Raw genomic sequence first — 21,210 nt, forward strand, 5'->3', positions numbered from 1 at the left:
ATATCACAGCCTGCCCTGTTGCTAGGTAACATTGTCTGATCATCCAGCCATACGATATATCACAGCCTGCCCTGTTGCTAGGTAACATTGTCTGATCATCTAGCCATACGATATATCACAGCCTGCCCTGTTGCTAGGTAACATTGTCTGATCATCACGCCATACCTAACATCACACCCTGCCCTGTTGCTAGGTAACATTGTCTGATCATCAAGCCATACCTTACATCACAGCCTGCCCTGTTGCTAGGTAACATTGTCTTATCGTCAAGCCATACCTTACATTACAGCCTGCCCTGTTGCTAGGTAAGATTGTCTGATCATCCAGCCATTCCTTACATCACGGCCTGCAGGGTTGCTAGGTAACATTGTCTGATCATCCAGCCATTCCTTACATCACACCCTGCCCTGTTGCTAGGTAACATAGTCTGATCATCTAGCCATACCTTACATCACGGCCTGCACGGTTGCTAGGTAACATTGTCTGATCATCAAGCCATACCTTACATCACGGCCTGCACGGTTGCTAGGTAACATTGTCTGATCAACAAGCCATACCTTACATCACTACCTGCACGGTAGCTAGGTAACATTGTCTGATCATCAAGCCATACCTACATCACTACCTGCACGTTTGCTAGGTAACATTGTCTGATCATCCAGCCATACCTTACATCACAGCCTGCCCTGTTGCTAGGTAACATTGTCTGATCATCTAGCCATACCTTACATCACAGCCTGCCCTGTTGTTAGGTAACATTTTCTGATCATCTAGCCATACCTTACATCACGGCCTGCCCTGTTGCTAGGTAACATTGATCATCTAGCCATACGATATATCACAGCCTGCCCTGTCGCTAGGTAACATTGTCTGATCATCTGGCCATACGATATATCACAGCCTGCCCTGTTGCTAGGTAACATTGATCATCTAGCCATACGATATATCACAGCCTGCCCTGTTGCTAGGTAACATTGTCTGATCATCTAACCATACGATATATCACAGCCTGCCCTCTTGCTAGGTAACATTGTCTGATCAAGAAGCCATACCTTACATCACTACCTGCACGGTAGCTAGGTAACATTGTCTTATCGTCAAGCCATACCTTACATTACAGCCTGCCCTGTTGCTAGGTAAGATTGTCTGATCATCCAGCCATTCCTTACATCACGGCCTGCAGGGTTGCTAGGTAACATTGTCTGATCATCCAGCCATTCCTTACATCACACCCTGCCCTGTTGCTAGGTAACATAGTCTGATCATCTAGCCATACCTTACATCACGGCCTGCACGGTTGCTAGGTAACACTGTCTGATCATCTAGCCATACGATATATCACAGCCTGCCCTGTTGCTAGGTAACATTGTCTGATCATCTAACCATACGATATATCACAGCCTGCCCTGTTGCTAGGTAACATTGATCATCTAGCCATACGATATATCACAGCCTGCCCTGTCGCTAGGTAACATTGTCTGATCATCTGGCCATACGATATATCACAGCCTGCCCTGTTGCTAGGTAACATTGTCTGATCATCTAGCCATACGATATATCACAGCCTGCCCTGTTGCTAGGTAACACTGTCTGATCATCTAGCCATACGATATATCACAGCCTGCCCTGTTGCTAGGTAACATTGTCTGATCATCTAGCCATACCTTACATCACAGCCTGCCCTGTTGTTAGGTAACATTTTCTGATCATCTAGCCATACCTTACATCACAGCCTGCCCTGTTGCTAGGTAACATTGTCTGATCGTCTAGCCATACCTTACATCACAGCTTGCCCTGTTGCTAGGTAACATTGTCTGATCATCTAGCCATACGATATATCACAGCCTGCCCTGTTGCTAGGTAACACTGTCTGATCATCTAGCCATACGATATATCACAGCCTGCCCTGTTGCTAGGTAACATTGTCTGATCATCTAGCCATACGATATATCACAGCCTGCCCTGTTGCTAGGTAACATTGATCATCTAGCCATACGATATATCACAGCCTGCCCTGTTGCTAGGTAACATTGTCTGATCATCTAGCCATACGATATATCACAGCCTGCCCTGTTGCTAGGTAACATTGTCTGATCATCACGCCATACCTTACATCACAGCCTGCCCTGTTGCTAGGTAACATTGTCTGATCATCTAGCCATACGATATATCACAGCCTGCCGTGTTGCTAGGTAACATTGTCTGATCATCACGCCATACCTTACATCACAGCCTGCCCTGTTGCTAGGTAACATTGTCTGATCATCAAGCCATACCTTACATCACAGCCTGCCCTGTTGCTAGGTAACATTGTCTGATCATCACGCCATACCTTACATCACAGCCTGCCCTGTTGCTAGGTAACATTGTCTGATCATCTAGCCATACGATATATCACAGCCTGCCGTGTTGCTAGGTAACATTGTCTGATCATCACGCCATACCTTACATCACACCCTGCCTTGTTGCTAGGTAACATTGTCTGATCATCTAGCCATACGATTTATAACAGCCTGCCCTGTTGATAGGTAACATTGTCTGATCAACTAGCCATACGATATATCACAGCCTGCCCTGTTGCTAGGTAACATTGTCTGACCATCCATCCATATCTTACATCACACCCTGGCCTGTTGCTAGGTAACATTGTCTGATCATCGAGCCATACCTTACATCACAGCCTGCCCTGTTGCTAGGTAACATTGTCTTATCATCAAGCCATACCTTACATCACAGCCTGCCCTGTTGCTAGGTAACATTGTCTTATCATCCAGCCATTCCTTACATCTCGGCCTGCACGGTTGCTAGGTAACATTGTCTGGCCATCCATCCATACCTTACATCACGGCCTGCAGGGATGCTAGGTAACATTGTCTGACCATCCATCCATACCTTACATCACAGCCTGCCCTGTTGCTAGGTAACATTGTCTGACCATCCATCCATATCTTACATCACACCCTGCCCTGTTGCTAGGTAACATTGTCTGATCATCCATCCATACCTTACATCACAGCCTGCCCTGTTGCTAGGTAACATTGTCTGATCATCCAGCCATACCTTACATCACACCCTGGCCTGTTGCTAGGTAACATTGTCTGATCATCAAGCCATACCTTACATCACAGCCTGCCCTGTTGCTAGGTAACATTGTCTTATCATCAAGCCATACCTTACATCACAGCCTGCCCTGTTGCTAGGTAGCATTGTCTTATCATCCAGCCATTCCTTACATCACGGCCTGCAGGGTTGCTAGGTAACATTGTCTGATCATCCAGCCATTCCTTACATCTCGGCCTGCACGGTTGCTAGGTAACATTGTCTGGCCATCCATCCATACTTTACATCACGGCCTGCAGGGATGCTAGGTAACATTGTCTGACCATCCATCCATACCTTACATCACGGCCTGCAGGGATGCTAGGTAACATTGTCTGACCATCCATCCATATCTTACATCACAGCCTGCCCTGTTGCTAGGTAACATTGTCTGACCATCCATCCATATCTTACATCACACCCTGCCCTGTTGCTAGGTAACATTGTCTGATCATCCATCCATACCTTACATCACAGCCTGCCCTGTTGCTAGGTAACACTGTCTGATCATCCAGCAATACCTTACATCACACCCTGCCCTGTTGCTAGGTAACATTCTCTGATCATCAAGCCTTTCCTTACATCACACCCTGCCCTGTTGCTAGGTAACATTGTCTGATCATCCAGCCATACCTCACATCACGGCCTGCACGGTTGCTAGGTAACATTGTCTGATCATCAAGCCATACCTTACATCACGGCCTGCACGGTTGCTAGGTAACGTTGTCTGATCATCACGCCATACCTTACATCACTACCTGCACGGTTGCTAGGTAACATTGTCTGATCATCAAGCCATACCTTACATCACGGCCTGCACGGTTGCTAGGTAACATTGTCTGATCATCCAGCCATACCTTACATCACAGCCTACCCTGTTGTTAGGTAACATTGTCTGACCATCAAGCCATACCCTACATCACACCCTGCCCTGTTGCTAGGTAACATTGTCTGATCATCACGCCATACCTTACATCACACCCTGCCCTGTTGCTAGGTAACATTGTCTGATCATCAAGCCATACCTTACATCACAGCCTGCCCTGTTGCTAGGTAACATTGTCTTATCATCAAGCCATACCTTACATCACAGCCTGCCCTGTTGCTAGGTAACATTGTCTGATCATCCAGCCATTCCTTACATCACGGCCTGCACGTTTGCTAGGTAACATTGTCTGATCATCCAGCCATTCCTTACATCACGGCCTGCACGGTTGCTTGGTAACATTGTCTGGCCATCCATCCATACCTTACATCACGGCCTGCATGTTTGCCAGGTAACATTGTCTGACCATCCATCCATACTTTACATCAAGCCTGCCCTGTTGCTAGGTAACATTGTCTGACCATCCATCCATATCTTACATCACACCCCGCCCTGTTGCTAGGTAACATTGTCTGATCATCCATCCGTACCTTACATCACAGCCTGCCCTGTTGCTAGGTAGCATTGTCTGATCATCCAGCCATACCTTACATCACAGCCTGCCCTGTTGTTAGGTAACATTGTCTGATCATCAAGGCATACCTTACATCACGGTCTGCCCTGTTGCTAGGTAACATTGTCTGATCATCACGCCATACCTTACATCACAGCCTGCCCTGTTGCTAGGTAACATTGTCTGATCATCTAGCCATACGATATATCACAGCCTGCCGTGTTGCTAGGTAACATTGTCTGATCATCACGCCATACCTTACATCACACCCTGCCTTGTTGCTAGGTAACATTGTCTGATCATCTAGCCATACGATTTATAACAGCCTGCCCTGTTGATAGGTAACATTGTCTGATCAACTAGCCATACGATATATCACAGCCTGCCCTGTTGCTAGGTAACATTGTCTGACCATCCATCCATATCTTACATCACACCCTGGCCTGTTGCTAGGTAACATTGTCTGATCATCGAGCCATACCTTACATCACAGCCTGCCCTGTTGCTAGGTAACATTGTCTTATCATCAAGCCATACCTTACATCACAGCCTGCCCTGTTGCTAGGTAACATTGTCTTATCATCCAGCCATTCCTTACATCTCGGCCTGCACGGTTGCTAGGTAACATTGTCTGGCCATCCATCCATACCTTACATCACGGCCTGCAGGGATGCTAGGTAACATTGTCTGACCATCCATCCATACCTTACATCACAGCCTGCCCTGTTGCTAGGTAACATTGTCTGACCATCCATCCATATCTTACATCACACCCTGCCCTGTTGCTAGGTAACATTGTCTGATCATCCATCCATACCTTACATCACAGCCTGCCCTGTTGCTAGGTAACATTGTCTGATCATCCAGCCATACCTTACATCACACCCTGGCCTGTTGCTAGGTAACATTGTCTGATCATCAAGCCATACCTTACATCACAGCCTGCCCTGTTGCTAGGTAACATTGTCTTATCATCAAGCCATACCTTACATCACAGCCTGCCCTGTTGCTAGGTAGCATTGTCTTATCATCCAGCCATTCCTTACATCACGGCCTGCAGGGTTGCTAGGTAACATTGTCTGATCATCCAGCCATTCCTTACATCTCGGCCTGCACGGTTGCTAGGTAACATTGTCTGGCCATCCATCCATACTTTACATCACGGCCTGCAGGGATGCTAGGTAACATTGTCTGACCATCCATCCATATCTTACATCACGGCCGGCAGGGATGCTAGGTAACATTGTCTGATCATCCAGCCATTCCTTACATCACGGCCTGCAGGGATGCTAGGTAACATTGTCTTATCATCCAGCCATTCCTTACATCACGGCCTGCAGGGTTGCTAGGTAACATTGTCTGATCATCCAGCCATTCCTTACATCTCGGCCTGCACGGTTGCTAGGTAACATTGTCTGGCCATCCATCCATACCTTACATCACGGCCTGCAGGGATGCTAGGTAACATTGTCTGACCATCCATCCATACCTTACATCACGGCCTGCAGGGATGCTAGGTAACATTGTCTGACCATCCATCCATATCTTACATCACAGCCTGCCCTGTTGCTAGGTAACATTGTCTGACCATCCATCCATATCTTACATCACACCCTGCCCTGTTGCTAGGTAACATTGTCTGATCATCCATCCATACCTTACATCACAGCCTGCCCTGTTGCTAGGTAACACTGTCTGATCATCCAGCAATACCTTACATCACACCCTGCCCTGTTGCTAGGTAACATTCTCTGATCATCAAGCCTTTCCTTACATCACACCCTGCCCTGTTGCTAGGTAACATTGTCTGATCATCCAGCCATACCTCACATCACGGCCTGCACGGTTGCTAGGTAACATTGTCTGATCATCAAGCCATACCTTACATCACGGCCTGCACGGTTGCTAGGTAACGTTGTCTGATCATCACGCCATACCTTACATCACTACCTGCACGGTTGCTAGGTAACATTGTCTGATCATCAAGCCATACCTTACATCACGGCCTGCACGGTTGCTAGGTAACATTGTCTGATCATCCAGCCATACCTTACATCACAGCCTACCCTGTTGTTAGGTAACATTGTCTGACCATCAAGCCATACCCTACATCACACCCTGCCCTGTTGCTAGGTAACATTGTCTGATCATCACGCCATACCTTACATCACACCCTGCCCTGTTGCTAGGTAACATTGTCTGATCATCAAGCCATACCTTACATCACAGCCTGCCCTGTTGCTAGGTAACATTGTCTTATCATCAAGCCATACCTTACATCACAGCCTGCCCTGTTGCTAGGTAACATTGTCTGATCATCCAGCCATTCCTTACATCACGGCCTGCACGTTTGCTAGGTAACATTGTCTGATCATCCAGACATTCCTTACATCACGGCCTGCACGGTTGCTTGGTAACATTGTCTGGCCATCCATCCATACCTTACATCACGGCCTGCATGTTTGCCAGGTAACATTGTCTGACCATCCATCCATACTTTACATCAAGCCTGCCCTGTTGCTAGGTAACATTGTCTGACCATCCATCCATATCTTACATCACACCCCGCCCTGTTGCTAGGTAACATTGTCTGATCATCCATCCGTACCTTACATCACAGCCTGCCCTGTTGCTAGGTAGCATTGTCTGATCATCCAGCCATACCTTACATCACAGCCTGCCCTGTTGTTAGGTAACATTGTCTGATCATCAAGGCATACCTTACATCACGGTCTGCACGGTTGCTAGGTAACATTGTCTGATCATCCAGCCATACCTTACATCACGGCCTGCACGGTTGCTAGGTAACATTGTCTGATCATCAAGCCATAACTTACATCACGGCCTGCACGGTTGCTAGGTAACATTGTCTGATCATCAAGCCATACCTTACATCACTACCTGCACGGTTGCTAGGTAACATTGTCTGATCATCAAGCCATACCTTACATCACGGCCTGCACGGTTGCTAGGTAACGTTGTCTGATCATCCAGCCATACCTTACATCACAGCCTGCCCTGTTGTTAGGTAACATTGTCTGATCATCAAGCCATACCTTACATCACGGCCTGCACGGTTGCTAGGTAACATTGTCTGATCATCTAGCCATACCTTACATCACAGCCTGCCCTGTTGTTAGGTAACATTGTCTGATCATCTAGCCATACCTTACATCACAGCCTGCCCTGTTGCTAGGTAACATTGTCTGATCATCTAGCCATACCTTACATCACAGCCTGCCCTGTTGCTAGGTAACATTGTCTGATCATCTAGCCATACGATATATCACAGCCTGCCCTGTTGCTAGATAACATTGTCTGATCATCTAGCCATACGATATATCACAGCCTGCCCTGTTGCTAGGTAACATTGTCTGATCATCTAGCCATACGATATATCACAGCCTGCCCTGTTGCTAGGTAACATTGTCTGATCATCTTGCCATACGATATATCACAGCCTGCCCTGTTGCTAGGTAACATTGTCTGATCATCACGCCATACCTTACATCACAGCCTGCCCTGTTGCTAGGTAACATTGTCTGATCATCTAGCCATACCTTACATCACAGCCTGCCCTGTTGCTAGGTATCATTGTCTGATATTCCGGCCATTCCTTACATCACGGCCTGCAGGGTTGCTAGGTAACATTGTCTGATCATCCAGCCATTCCTTACATCACGGCCTGCGTGGTTGCTAGGTAACATTGTCTGGTCATCAAGCCATACCTTACATCACAGCCTGCCCTGTTGCTAGGTAACATTGTCTGATCATCACGCCATACCTTACATCACAGCCTGCCCTGTTGCTAGGTAACATTGTCTGATCATCCAGCCATACCTTACATCACACCCTGCCCTGTTGCTAGGTAACATTTTCTGGTCATCAAGCCATACCTTACATCAAACACTGCCCTGTTGCTAGGTAACATTGTCTGATCATCCAGCCACACCTTACATCACGGCCTGCACGGTTGCTAGGTAACATTGTCTGATCATCAAGCCATACCTTACATCACGGCCTGCAACGGTTGCTAGGTAACATTGTCTGATCATCAAGCCAAACCTTACATCACGGCCTGCACTGTTGCTAGGTAACATTGTCTGATCATCCAGCCATACCTTACATCACAGCCTGCCCTGTTGTTAGGTAACATTGTCTGATCATCAAGCCATACCTTACATCAAGCCTGCACGGTTGCTAGGTAACATTGTCTGATCATCTAGCCATTCCTTACATCACAGCCTGCCCTGTCGTTAGGTAACATTGTCTGATCATCTAGCCATACCTTACATCACAGCCTGCCCTGTTGCTAGGTAACATTGTCTGATCATCTAGCCATACCTTACATCACAGCTTGCCCTTTTGCTAGGTAACATTGTCTGATCATCTAGCCATACGATATATCACAGCCTGCCTTGTTGCTAGGTAACACTGTCTGATCATCTAGCCATACGATATATCACAGCCTGCCCTGTTGCTAGGTAACATTGTCTGATCATCTAACCATACGATATATCACAGCCTGCCCTGTTGCTAGGTAACATTGATCATCTAGCCATACGATATATCACAGCCTGCCCTGTTGCTAGGTAACATTGTCTGATCATCTAGCCATACGATATATCACAGCCTGCCCTGTTGCTAGGTAACATTGTCTGATAATCTAGCCATACGATATATCACAGCCTGCCCTGTTGCTAGGTAACACTGTCTGATCATCTAGCCATACGATATATCACAGCCTGCCCTGTTGCTAGGTAACATTGTCTGATCATCTAGCCATACCTTACATCACAGCCTGCCCTGTTGTTAGGTAACATTTTCTGATCATCTAGCCATACCTTACATCACAGCCTTACCTGTTGCTAGGTAACATTGTCTGATCGTCTAGCCATACCTTACATCACAGCTTGCCCTGTTGCTAGGTAACATTGTCTGATCATCTAGCCATACGATATATCACAGCCTGCCCTGTTGCTAGGTAACATTGTCTGATCATCACGCCATACCTTACATCACAGCCTGCCCTGTTGCTAGGTAACATTGTCTGAACATCTAGCCATACGATATATCACAGCCTGCCGTGTTGCTAGGTAACATTGTCTGATCATCACGCCATACCTTACATCACAGCCTGCCCTGTTGGTAGGTAACATTGTCTGATCATCACGCCATACCTTACATCACACCCTGCCTTGTTGCTAGGTAACATTGTCTGATCATCTAGCCATACGATTTATAACAGCCTGCCCTGTTGCTAGGTAACATTGTCTGATCAACTAGCCATACGATATATCACAGCCTGCCCTGTTGCTAGGTAACATTGTCTGACCATCCATCCATATCTTACATCACACCCTGGCCTGTTGCTAGGTAACATTGTCTGATCATCAAGCCATACCTTACATCACAGCCTGCCCTGTTGCTAGGTAACATTGTCTTATCATCAAGCCATACCTTACATCACAGCCTGCTCTGTTGCTAGGTAACTTTGTCTTATCATCCAGCCATTCCTTACATCTCGGCCTGCACGGTTGCTAGGTAACATTGTCTGGCCATCCATCCATACCTTACATCACGGCCTGCAGGGTTGCTAGGTAACATTGTCTGACCATCCATCCATACCTTACATCACAGCCTGCCCTGTTGCTAGGTAACATTGTCTGATCATCCAGCCATACCTTACATCTCGGCCTGCACGGTTGCTAGGTAACATTGTCTGACCATCCATCCATACCTTACATCACGGCCTGCAGGGATGCTAGGTAACATTGTCTGACCATCCATCCATACCTTACATCACAGCCTGCCCTGTTGCTAGGTAACATTGTCTGACCATCCATCCATATCTTACATCACACCCTGCCCTGTTGCTAGGTAACATTGTCTGATCATCCATCCATACCTTACATCACAGCCTGCCCTGTTGCTAGGTAACATTGTCTGATCATCCAGCCATACCTTACATCACACCCTGGCCTGTTGCTAGGTAACATTGTCTGATCATCAAGCCATACCTTACATCACAGCCTGCCCTGTTGCTAGGTAACATTGTCTTATCATCAAGCCATACCTTACATCACAGAATGCCCTGTTGCTAGGTAGCATTGTCTTATCATCCAGCCATTCCTTACATCACGGCCTGCAGGGTTGCTAGGTAACATTGTCTGATCATCCAGCCATTCCTTACATCTCGGCCTGCACGGTTGCTAGGTAACATTGTCTGGCCATCCATCCATACTTTACATCACGGCCTGCAGGGATGCTAGGTAACATTGTCTGACCATCCATCCATATCTTACATCACAGCCTGCCCTGTTGCTAGGTAACATTGTCTGACCATCCATCCATACTTTACATCACGGCCTGCACGGTTGCTAGGTAACATTGTCTGACCATCCATCCACACCTTACATCACGGCCTGCAGGGATGCTAGGTAACATTGTCTGACCATCCATCCATATCTTACATCACAGCCTGCCCTGTTGCTAGGTAACATTGTCTGACCATCCATCCATATCTTACATCACACCCTGCCCTGTTGCTAGGTAACATTGTCTGATCATCCATCCATACCTTACATCACAGCCTGCCCTGTTGCTGGGTAACACTGTATGATCATCCAGCCATACCTTACATCACACCCTGCCCTGTTGCTAGGTAACATTCTCTGATCATCAAGCCATTCCTTACATCACACCCTGCCCTGTTGCTAGGTGACATTGTCTGATCATCCAGCCATACCTCACATCACGGCCTGCACGGTTGGTAGGTAACATTGTCTGATCATCAAGCCATACCTTACATCACGGCCTGCACGGTTGCTAGGTAACGTTGTCTGATCATCTCGCCATACCTTACATCACTACCTGCACGGTTGCTAGGTAACATTGTCTGATCATCAAGCCATACCTTACATCACGGCCTGCACGGTTGCTAGGTAACATTGTCTGATCATCCAGCCATACCTTACATCACAGCCTACCCTGTTGTTAGGTAACATTGTCTGACCATCAAGCCATACCTTACATCACACCCTGCCCTGTTGCTAGGTAACATTGTCTGATCATCACGCCATACCTTACATCACACCCTGCCCTGTTGCTAGGTAACATTGTCTGATCATCAAGCCATACCTTACATCACAGCCTGCCCTGTTGCTAGGTAACATTGTCTTATCATCAAGCCATACCTTACATCACAGCCTGCCCTGTTGCTAGGTAACATTGTCTGATCATCCAGCCATTCCTTACATCACGGCCTGCACGTTTGCTAGGTAACATTGTCTGATCATCCAGCCATTCCTTACATCACGGCCTGCACGGTTGCTTGGTAACATTGTCTGGCCATCCATCCATACCTTACATCACGGCCTGCATGTTTGCCAGGTAACATTGTCTGACCATCCATCCATACTTTACATCACAGCCTGCCCTGTTGCTAGGTAACATTGTCTGACCATCCATCCATATCTTACATCACACCCCGCCCTGTTGCTAGGTAACATTGTCTGATCATCCATCCGTACCTTACATCACAGCCTGCCCTGTTGCTAGGTAGCATTGTCTGATCATCCAGCCATACCTTACATCACAGCCTGCCCTGTTGTTAGGTAACATTGTCTGATCATCAAGGCATACCTTACATCACGGTCTGCACGGTTGCTAGGTAACATTGTCTGATCATCCAGCCATACCTTACATCACGGCCTGCACGGTTGCTAGGTAACATTGTCTGATCATCAAGCCATAACTTACATCACGGCCTGCACGGTTGCTAGGTAACATTGTCTGATCATCAAGCCATACCTTACATCACGGCCTGCACGGTTGCTAGGTAACGTTGTCTGATCATCCAGCCATACCTTACATCACAGCCTGCCCTGTTGTTAGGTAACATTGTCTGATCATCAAGCCATACCTTACATCACGGCCTGCACGGTTGCTAGGTAACATTGTCTGATCATCTAGCCATACCTTACATCACAGCCTGCCCTGTTGTTAGGTAACATTGTCTGATCATCTAGCCATACCTTACATCACAGCCTGCCCTGTTGCTAGGTAACATTGTCTGATCATCTAGCCATACCTTACATCACAGCCTGCCCTGTTGCTAGGTAACATTGTCTGATCATCTAGCCATACGATATATCACAGCCTGCCCTGTTGCTAGATAACATTGTCTGATCATCTAGCCATACGATATATCACAGCCTGCCCTGTTGCTAGGTAACATTGTCTGATCATCTAGCCATACGATATATCACAGCCTGCCCTGTTGCTAGGTAACATTGTCTGATCATCTTGCCATACGATATATCACAGCCTGCCCTGTTGCTAGGTAACATTGTCTGATCATCACGCCATACCTTACATCACAGCCTGCCCTGTTGCTAGGTAACATTGTCTGATCATCTAGCCATACCTTACATCACAGCCTGCCCTGTTGCTAGGTATCATTGTCTGATATTCCGGCCATTCCTTACATCACGGCCTGCAGGGTTGCTGGGTAACATTGTCTGATCATCCAGCCATTCCTTACATCACGGCCTGCGCGGTTGCTAGGTAACATTGTCTGGTCATCAAGCCATACCTTACATCACAGCCTGCCCTGTTGCGAGGTAACATTGTCTGATCATCACGCCATACCTTACATCACAGCCTGCCCTGTTGCTAGGTAACATTGTCTGATCATCACGCCATACCTTACATCACACCCTGCCCTGTTGCTAGGTAACATTGTCTGATCATCACGCCATACCTTACATCACACCCTGCCCTGTTGCTAGGTAACATTGTCTGATCATCAAGCCATACCTTACAACACAGCCTGCCCTGCTGCTAGGTAACATTGTCTTATCATCAAACCATACCTTACATCACAGCCTGCCCTGTTGCTAGGTAACATTGTCTGATCATCCAGCCATTCCTTACATCACGGCCTGCAGGGTTGCTAGGTAACATTGTCTGATCATCCAGCCATTCCTTACATCACGGGCTGCACGGTTGCTAGGTAACATTGTCTGGCCATCCATCCATACCTTACATCACGGCCTGCAGGGTTGCTAGGTAACATTGTCTGACCATCCATCCATACCTTACATCACAGCCTGCCCTGTTGCTAGGTAGCATTGTCTGACCATCCATCCATATCTTACATCACACCCTGTCGTGTTGCTAGGTAACATTGTCTGATCATCCATCCATACCTTACATCACAGCCTGCCCTGTTGCTAGGTAACATTGTCTGATCATCCAGCCATACCTTGCATCACACCCTGCCCTGTTGCTAGGTATCATTTTCTGATCATCAAGCCATACCTTACATCACAGCCTGCCCTGTTGCTAGGTAACATTGTCTGATCATCCAGCCATACCTTACATCACATCCTGCCCTGTTGCTAGGTAACATTGTCTGATCATCCAGCCATACCTTACATCACGGCCTGCACGGTTGCTAGGTAACGTTGTCTGATCATCAAGCCATACCTTACATCACTACCTGCACGGTTGCTGGGTAACATTGTCTGATCATCAAGCCATACCTTACATCACGGCCTGCACGTTTGCTAGGTAACATTGTCTGATCATCCAGCCATACCTTACATCACAGCCTGCCCTGTTGTTAGGTAACATTGTCTGATCATCAAGCCATACCTTACATCACGGCCTGCACGGTTGCTAGGTAACATTGTCTGATCATCTAGCCATACCTTACATCACAGCCTGCCCTGTTGTTAGGTAACATTGTCTGATCATCAAGCCATACCTTACATCACGGCCTGCACGGTTGCTAGGTAACATTGTCTGATCATCTAGCCATACCTTACATCACAGCCTGCCCTGTTGCTAGGTAACATTGTCTGATCATCCAGCCATACCTTACATCACGGCCTGCACGGTTGCTAGGTAACATTGTCTGATCATCCAGCCATACCTTACATCACAGCCTGCCCTGTTACTAGGTAACATTGTCTGATCATCCAGCCATACCTTACATCACGGCCTGCACGGTTGCTATGGTCACACTTCCGTCTTATATTTTGTCGCGTCACGTTACACACATTTTCGGATGAACCCCAGCCATAAAACGTATTTACGTCAAAACTTTATGTCTCAGAAGGAAACCATAATTTAATTTTACCGATTGTGAATTTTAAACTTTTCTAGACATTTAGACTTTTTTGTCGTGGAATAGCCAGCGTTTCGCCGCATTGTGGCAATGGGCTCGTAAGTTTGAATGGTACACCTTTCCAAAGACTCTAGCGCCTAGTGTGCTGTTGAGACAGCACTGCAGATTCCTTTGTAGGACAATGCAGTGACGGAGATCTGAGGAAGGTATGTACGTCCACTTGCGCCTTTGGCTTATATACCTAGCGGCGAGCGGCTTGTGCTAACAGAATCTATGTATACTGCGAATAAAACAGTAATAAGGGGTTTCCGACTGGCAGCCGACGAAAGATCCTTTAAAAGTATATTTTAAGAAATGTGAAGAAAATTTACAAGAAATATTTCATCTCTCGTTCAAAAATGTATTAATTGTCATATCATTACAAGCCCGAGTGAGAACTAATTCATTCTTTTATATTATTTTCTGTTTCTAAGTATTCACTCTATCTAAAAACAATATAAGTGATTGATTTAAAAAAAATATAAACTCAAAATTTGTGGTTAAGGAACCCTCATTAATATAACCGAATTGTCGCGTCTTAACCATTATAAAAATTGTCCATTCCAAATCTTAAACCCCATGCCAACCTCGGCCGTGGAAATTTGATTCAACCAAGCGTGCAGTGAATACCAAAAAGTACTGTAATTTCCATTGGCGAAGGGGGCGTTTTCAGTTGGTAGTACTGGCTGTTCAGATGTGTTCAGGGAAGTATTCTTGGAAGGGATTTCAGGCTCTTGCACTAAATATCAATGCTCTCTCCACATTTGTTAATTTATCGCATGTCTTTTAGTGCCAGGTGTGACCGAGGCGACCAGCTCGTCTGAATGATGATGGCAATGAACTAGGGAGAGGGTAAAACCCGGTGCCGGCACGTAGCCTACTCCTGTCGAGTAACACCAACGGGTCTGCCTAAGGTTTAATGGCCCCATCCGACGGACGAATCACTATCAACTATGAACTGCGGAGAGGTTTGGAATTTAATCCAAGCTTTTGGCATGGCATGTAATCTAGTGATTAGAAACTGTTTAGAAACTATACCACAAAGGGATCTGCCCAAAGCTTTATGCCTTATCCGACGGATATAATGTTATCCTGCCGGCGAGCATTCTGATGGTGAATGTATTTTTGACCAACTGGATTCGGATCGGCTAACCACGGACTCAGACCATATATCAGGTGTATGCATAAGTTTTTGCTGGTTTTTATGGTAAAGAAAACACGTAATTTTCGAGGGAATTTATTTTCTTAATATTCAAAAGATTGACCATCGGCTTCTACACACTTCGCCCATTCTTCAGGTAAGTTGAGGATTCCACGCCAGAAAAACTGCTTGTCCTTTGCGGCAAACCATTCGTCGAGCCATTATCCAACCTCCTCGAAATTGCTGAAGTGCTGCTCTGCGAGCGAGTGCCCCATTGATATGAAGAGGTGATAGATGGTGCCAGGTCGGGGCAGTACGGCGGGTGCGAAAGAATGTCCTGCTCAAGCGAGTTCAAGGAGTCTTTCACTTGACACTTTGTCGTGTAACAAAATCGCTTTGCCATGTCTTCTGGCCCATTCCGGTCGTCTGTCGATCAATGCGTGATTTAAATTAATCATTTGTTGGCGATAGCGTTGTGCCGGGCTTCAAGTGTCCATAACACATAATGCCGCTCTGGTGCCACCACGTTTAAGTTGGCTCACGTGTTCACCATATGTTTCTAGCAGCAAACGATGACTTTCCACAGCATTTTTTTCTTTTTCAGGCACAAACGTGGACGATACAACGCAGAATATCTCAACTTGTGTGTGCTCGCTGGCGCCATCTCTTAGTGCATACACCTGGGAGACTTGAGGATGATGGCCACGGGGCGGGCATTGCTCTCTCCACAAGAATGAGCAGAGAAGAAAAGGCATCACATTTTTTAAACTCCACTCCTATCCACTACTCAAACTTAAGACAATTTAGACCAAAACTTATTTCAGTGTTTGGAGCACGTACACTTGGCCGTTGCGCCTCGAAATACTGACCCGCACTGCGTGTATTCGTTGGTCAAGTTCATGTAATACTGAACCTTAGATGACAGAACGTTTCCGGTCAGAGTTTGAAGATGTTTTTCTAGGCGGAGCGACGCTACATATATTTTTATTTCTATGAAATTAATTAGAAACTGGTCCAGAAGTCGACTTGCAGATTGTTCCTCGCTCCACATTGGGAGATTAGCAACAACAGAGCAGGAGCTGCTTGACCACAGTGCTACTACTAAATTCTCCTTTTTGAAGTTTTGTTGTGAATATATTATTAATTTCAGGTTGTCCTTTAGCTATGGAGCCGAACTGATATTGGAGAGTGTTGTTGGAATGAAAGATGACAAGGAAAACCGGAGTACCCGGAGAAAATCTGTCCCGCCTTCGCTTTTTCCAGCACAAATCCTACATGGAGCGACCGGGATTTGAACCACGGAACCCAGCGGTGAGAGGCCAGGGCGCTGCCGCCTGAGCCACGGATGATTTACCTACTTCTCTAGGAAAATGCTGGGGTGGTACCTAACCTAAGACCACGGCCACCTCCTTCCCTTTTCGTTGTCTATCCCCTCCAATTTCCCAAATTTTCGTTAAATTCTGCAAATAGAACAGAGGCAGACAACTTTCTTTCCTTCTTAGTCCGTTTACCCTCTAGGGTTGGTTTTTCCCTCGTACTGAGCGAGGGATCTTACCTCTACCTACACAAAGGCAGTGTCCAGGAGTGGGGATACAACTGTGAAGGAGGACTAGTACCTCACCCAGGAGGCCTCACTGCTTTGCTGAACAGGGGCCTTGTGCGGAGATGGGAAGATTGGAAGGGATAGGCAAGGAAGAAGGAAGGAAGCGGCCGTGGCCTTAAGTTAGGTACAATCCGGGCATTTGTCTGGAATAAAAGTGGGAAACCACGGAAAACCACTTCGAGGATGGCTCAGGTGGGAATGAACCCTTTTCTACTCTAACTGATCTACCGAGGCTGAGTGGACCCCGTTCCTGTCCTGGTATCACTTTACAAATTCCGTTTCAGAGTCTGAAATCGAACCCGGGCCTCCGAAGTGGCAGCTAATCACACTAACCACTACACCACAGAGGCGGACAAAGAGGAATATATAGTTAAAAATAATAACTGGGAGTAAAAATATTTTAAAATTAAATTAAATAAGTATAATTTTTCATTGTTGGAAAAGTTAAAATTAATGGTAATTTTTACCAGCTTTAGTTTATAGCGGTAACGCACGGTTGGACAACTTTGTGTTACTCCCTTCTATCGTGACTCCACATCTATCGGTGGATGGCGCTCAGGTCAAACATTGTGTTCGATACGTTCTGTCACTCCAGAAAGTGATGTCTGGCCGTGCTACTTGCATCTTGCATCGCAGCTACGAATGTCGGCGCGTGTTTGTAAGTGTTATGCGACTTATCAAGTGGAAGTAGTAACGTTACATGAGAGCAAGATTTAATAGTAGGCCTATAGGCCTATTAATAACTTCATTTCTTGTGACTGAAAATGGCAATTACTTTCTGTGCACATGGCTGGAACAACAGCATAGAGAAGAAAACTGAAGAAAGCAGTAGTATAGGAATCCACTACATACTGTTATAATAATAATAATAATAATAATAATAATAATAATAATAATAATAATAATAATAATAATAATAATAATAATTTTCTTACAACTGGCCTTACGTCACACCCACTCTTATGGCGACGGCGGGGTAGGAAACGGCTAGGAGTGGGAAGGAAGCGGTCGTAGCTTTCATTAAGGTACAACCCAGAAAAATAGTATATAAATGCCTGTATGTACTCAAGACTATTACTACTTGTATATTTGTAAGTTACAAAGTTAAAATAACACACACATTGTCAAAATATATGCATACTGTAGGCCTGTGTTGAACTAAGACTGCGATTTATTCATTTCTAAGCTTATCAGGTGAAGCTAGTATAAATGATGTGTTGTATTTTTATATAAAAGTTTAATAATAATAATAAATCGGGTTGTCTCTCTATCCATCTGTTTTGTATCTTTCAACATCCCTGATAGAAGAAATGATAATCTCCTTTCAGATGACGCTTATTTGTAATTAAAGACAAACACAGGTTTAAAAGAAGGCATTCAAGCGAGTGAAATGTTAAATGACGTTTCAATGATTGTCCGTCAGTTAACTTATTGACATAAATATGCATTATGCTTGGGGACCAGCTGAATACTTGTGTTACGGAAGTTAGCATGACGAAGTGCAATGTAACCTAGCAACCGTGCAGTCTACCACACCTGCTGGTGATCTGAAATTAGTAGTCGTTGTTGGATGGCCATGAACGAGAGACATGCTTATGAACAATTCTTTTTCGCAAAGGGAAAGGTCTGTTTCTTGAAAAAAGGACATTTGTTTCGTTATTTTGAAATTAAGTGGGTTAGAGTAGAACTTTCCCAAAAGAGCTATGTATGTTTCCGCCATGCGGCACCTGACATGACCACTGGATAAGAGGCTTCTCTTCTCCCCTCTCCGGAAGTTGTTCCAGTTATCTTTGTATAGGTCAGTGGTTGGTACATAACCTAACCTCGGTTCTAGCCTATCCCACACTAGGTCAAGCGCAGGACCAATCGGCGCTTACGAAAGCGGTAAGATTTGCTCAAGTTATGCTCAAAACTAATCTACCGCTCTCTTCCTCTCCGATATTAGTGTGCGTTAACTTACTCTCTGCCTTAGATCATTCCGAGCTGAGTGGCTCAGACGACTGAGGCGCAGGCGTTCTGACCCCAACTTGGCAGGTTCGATCCCGGCTCAGTCCGGTGGTATTTGAAGATCCTCAAATACGTCAGCCTCGTGTCGACAGATTTACTGGCACGTAAAAGAACTCCTGCACGGACAAAATTCCGGTACCTTGACCTCTCCGAAAACCGTAAAAATAGTTAGTGGGACGTAAAATAACATTATTATTAGATGGAATTCTTCAACATGGACTCCCTTTTTCTCTCACTGAGCACATCTTGGGATGCACTGCAATAAAGGTGCAGAGTTTGCATTACTGACCCTCTCTACTTCCAAGGTCAATGGGATGATAATGGTGCTTACACGAGAGGATCACAAACCAAGAGTAACTCACAACCCTCGAAACATTAAGGGGAAGTACGAATGAAGGGGAATGGCCAATTCTCAACACCAGCGAACAGAATAAGGCACAATATTTGGGCCACTTTTGATCCATATTTCTGCGCGGTTTAGAGTCACATAGCTATCAGCTAACATTCAGGGATAGTGGGTTCGAACTTCATTGTCGGCAGCCCTGGTTCTTCCATTTTCCGTGCTTTTCCATTTTCACATCAGAGAAATGCAGGGGTTGTAACTTAATTATGACCACGGCCTCTTCCTTCCCATTCTCAGCACTTTCATGTCCCATTGCCTTTATAATAACCATCTGTGTCGATGGGACGTAACGCAAATAGTAAAAGTTCTTAACATTTTCTGCAGAAAACGTCTTATTTTCTCCGTAATTCGAAATGTTTTCCAGAAAATGGTACTTAACGTGTTAAAGCACACATCCAAACGGCATTTAAAAAAAACCTTGCACATTAACGTCGGATAGGCCTATGTTCTGATTATTATTATTATTATTATTATTATTATTATTATTATTATTATTATTATTATTATTATTATTATTATTTATATTTTCACGGCCCGTGTAACTATTCATGAGGTATATTTTTGTGCTTACCGTGTAATTTATCATAAAACACACTCTACTGCAGCCTTTCCTCACTCGTTTATGGATTCCTGCTGCTTTTTCATAGTCTTGGATTTTAATCATTGCAGACTGATATTTTTTTACAAATTGTAGAATTCTTCTTCTTTCTCGGTATCTGATCCCGGTCACTTTCAGAATCTCAAATAGCTTGGTCCAATCAGCATTATCCAATGCCTTTTCTAGATCTACGAATGCCACATACGTAGGCTTGTCTTTTTTAATTCGATCCTCTAAGCTTCAACATATCTTTCCATTCTTCTGTAAATAATAAGTGTTAAAATTTTGCAAGCGTAAGATACTAAACTAATGGTGCGGTAGTTTTCACACTTGTCAGCACCGGCTTTCTTGGGAATAGGTATTACAACATCCTGTCTAAATCGAATGACACTTCTCCTGTATCATACATCTTACACATGTAACTGGAATAACCTACCCATTATTATTATTATTATTATTATTATTATTATTATTATTATTATTATTATTATTATTATTATTATTATTATTATTAATTCTTTATTGTCCGATTCCATGGCTAAATGGTAATCATGCTGGCCTTTAGTCCAAGGAATCCCTGGTTCGATTCCAGGCTAGGTCGAGGAATATAACCTTCATTAAATAATTCCGATGGCTCGGGCAACGGCTGTTTCTACTGTCTTTATCATTATAATTCATCACCGGTGTGGCCCCGTCCTCAATAGATGCACAGGCCACCCATAAGGTGTCGACTCGAAAGACCTATG

The sequence above is a fragment of the Anabrus simplex genome, chromosome 3 (genome assembly GCF_040414725.1).
Source record: "Anabrus simplex isolate iqAnaSimp1 chromosome 3, ASM4041472v1, whole genome shotgun sequence".
Classification (NCBI taxonomy): Eukaryota; Metazoa; Arthropoda; class Insecta; order Orthoptera; family Tettigoniidae; genus Anabrus; species Anabrus simplex.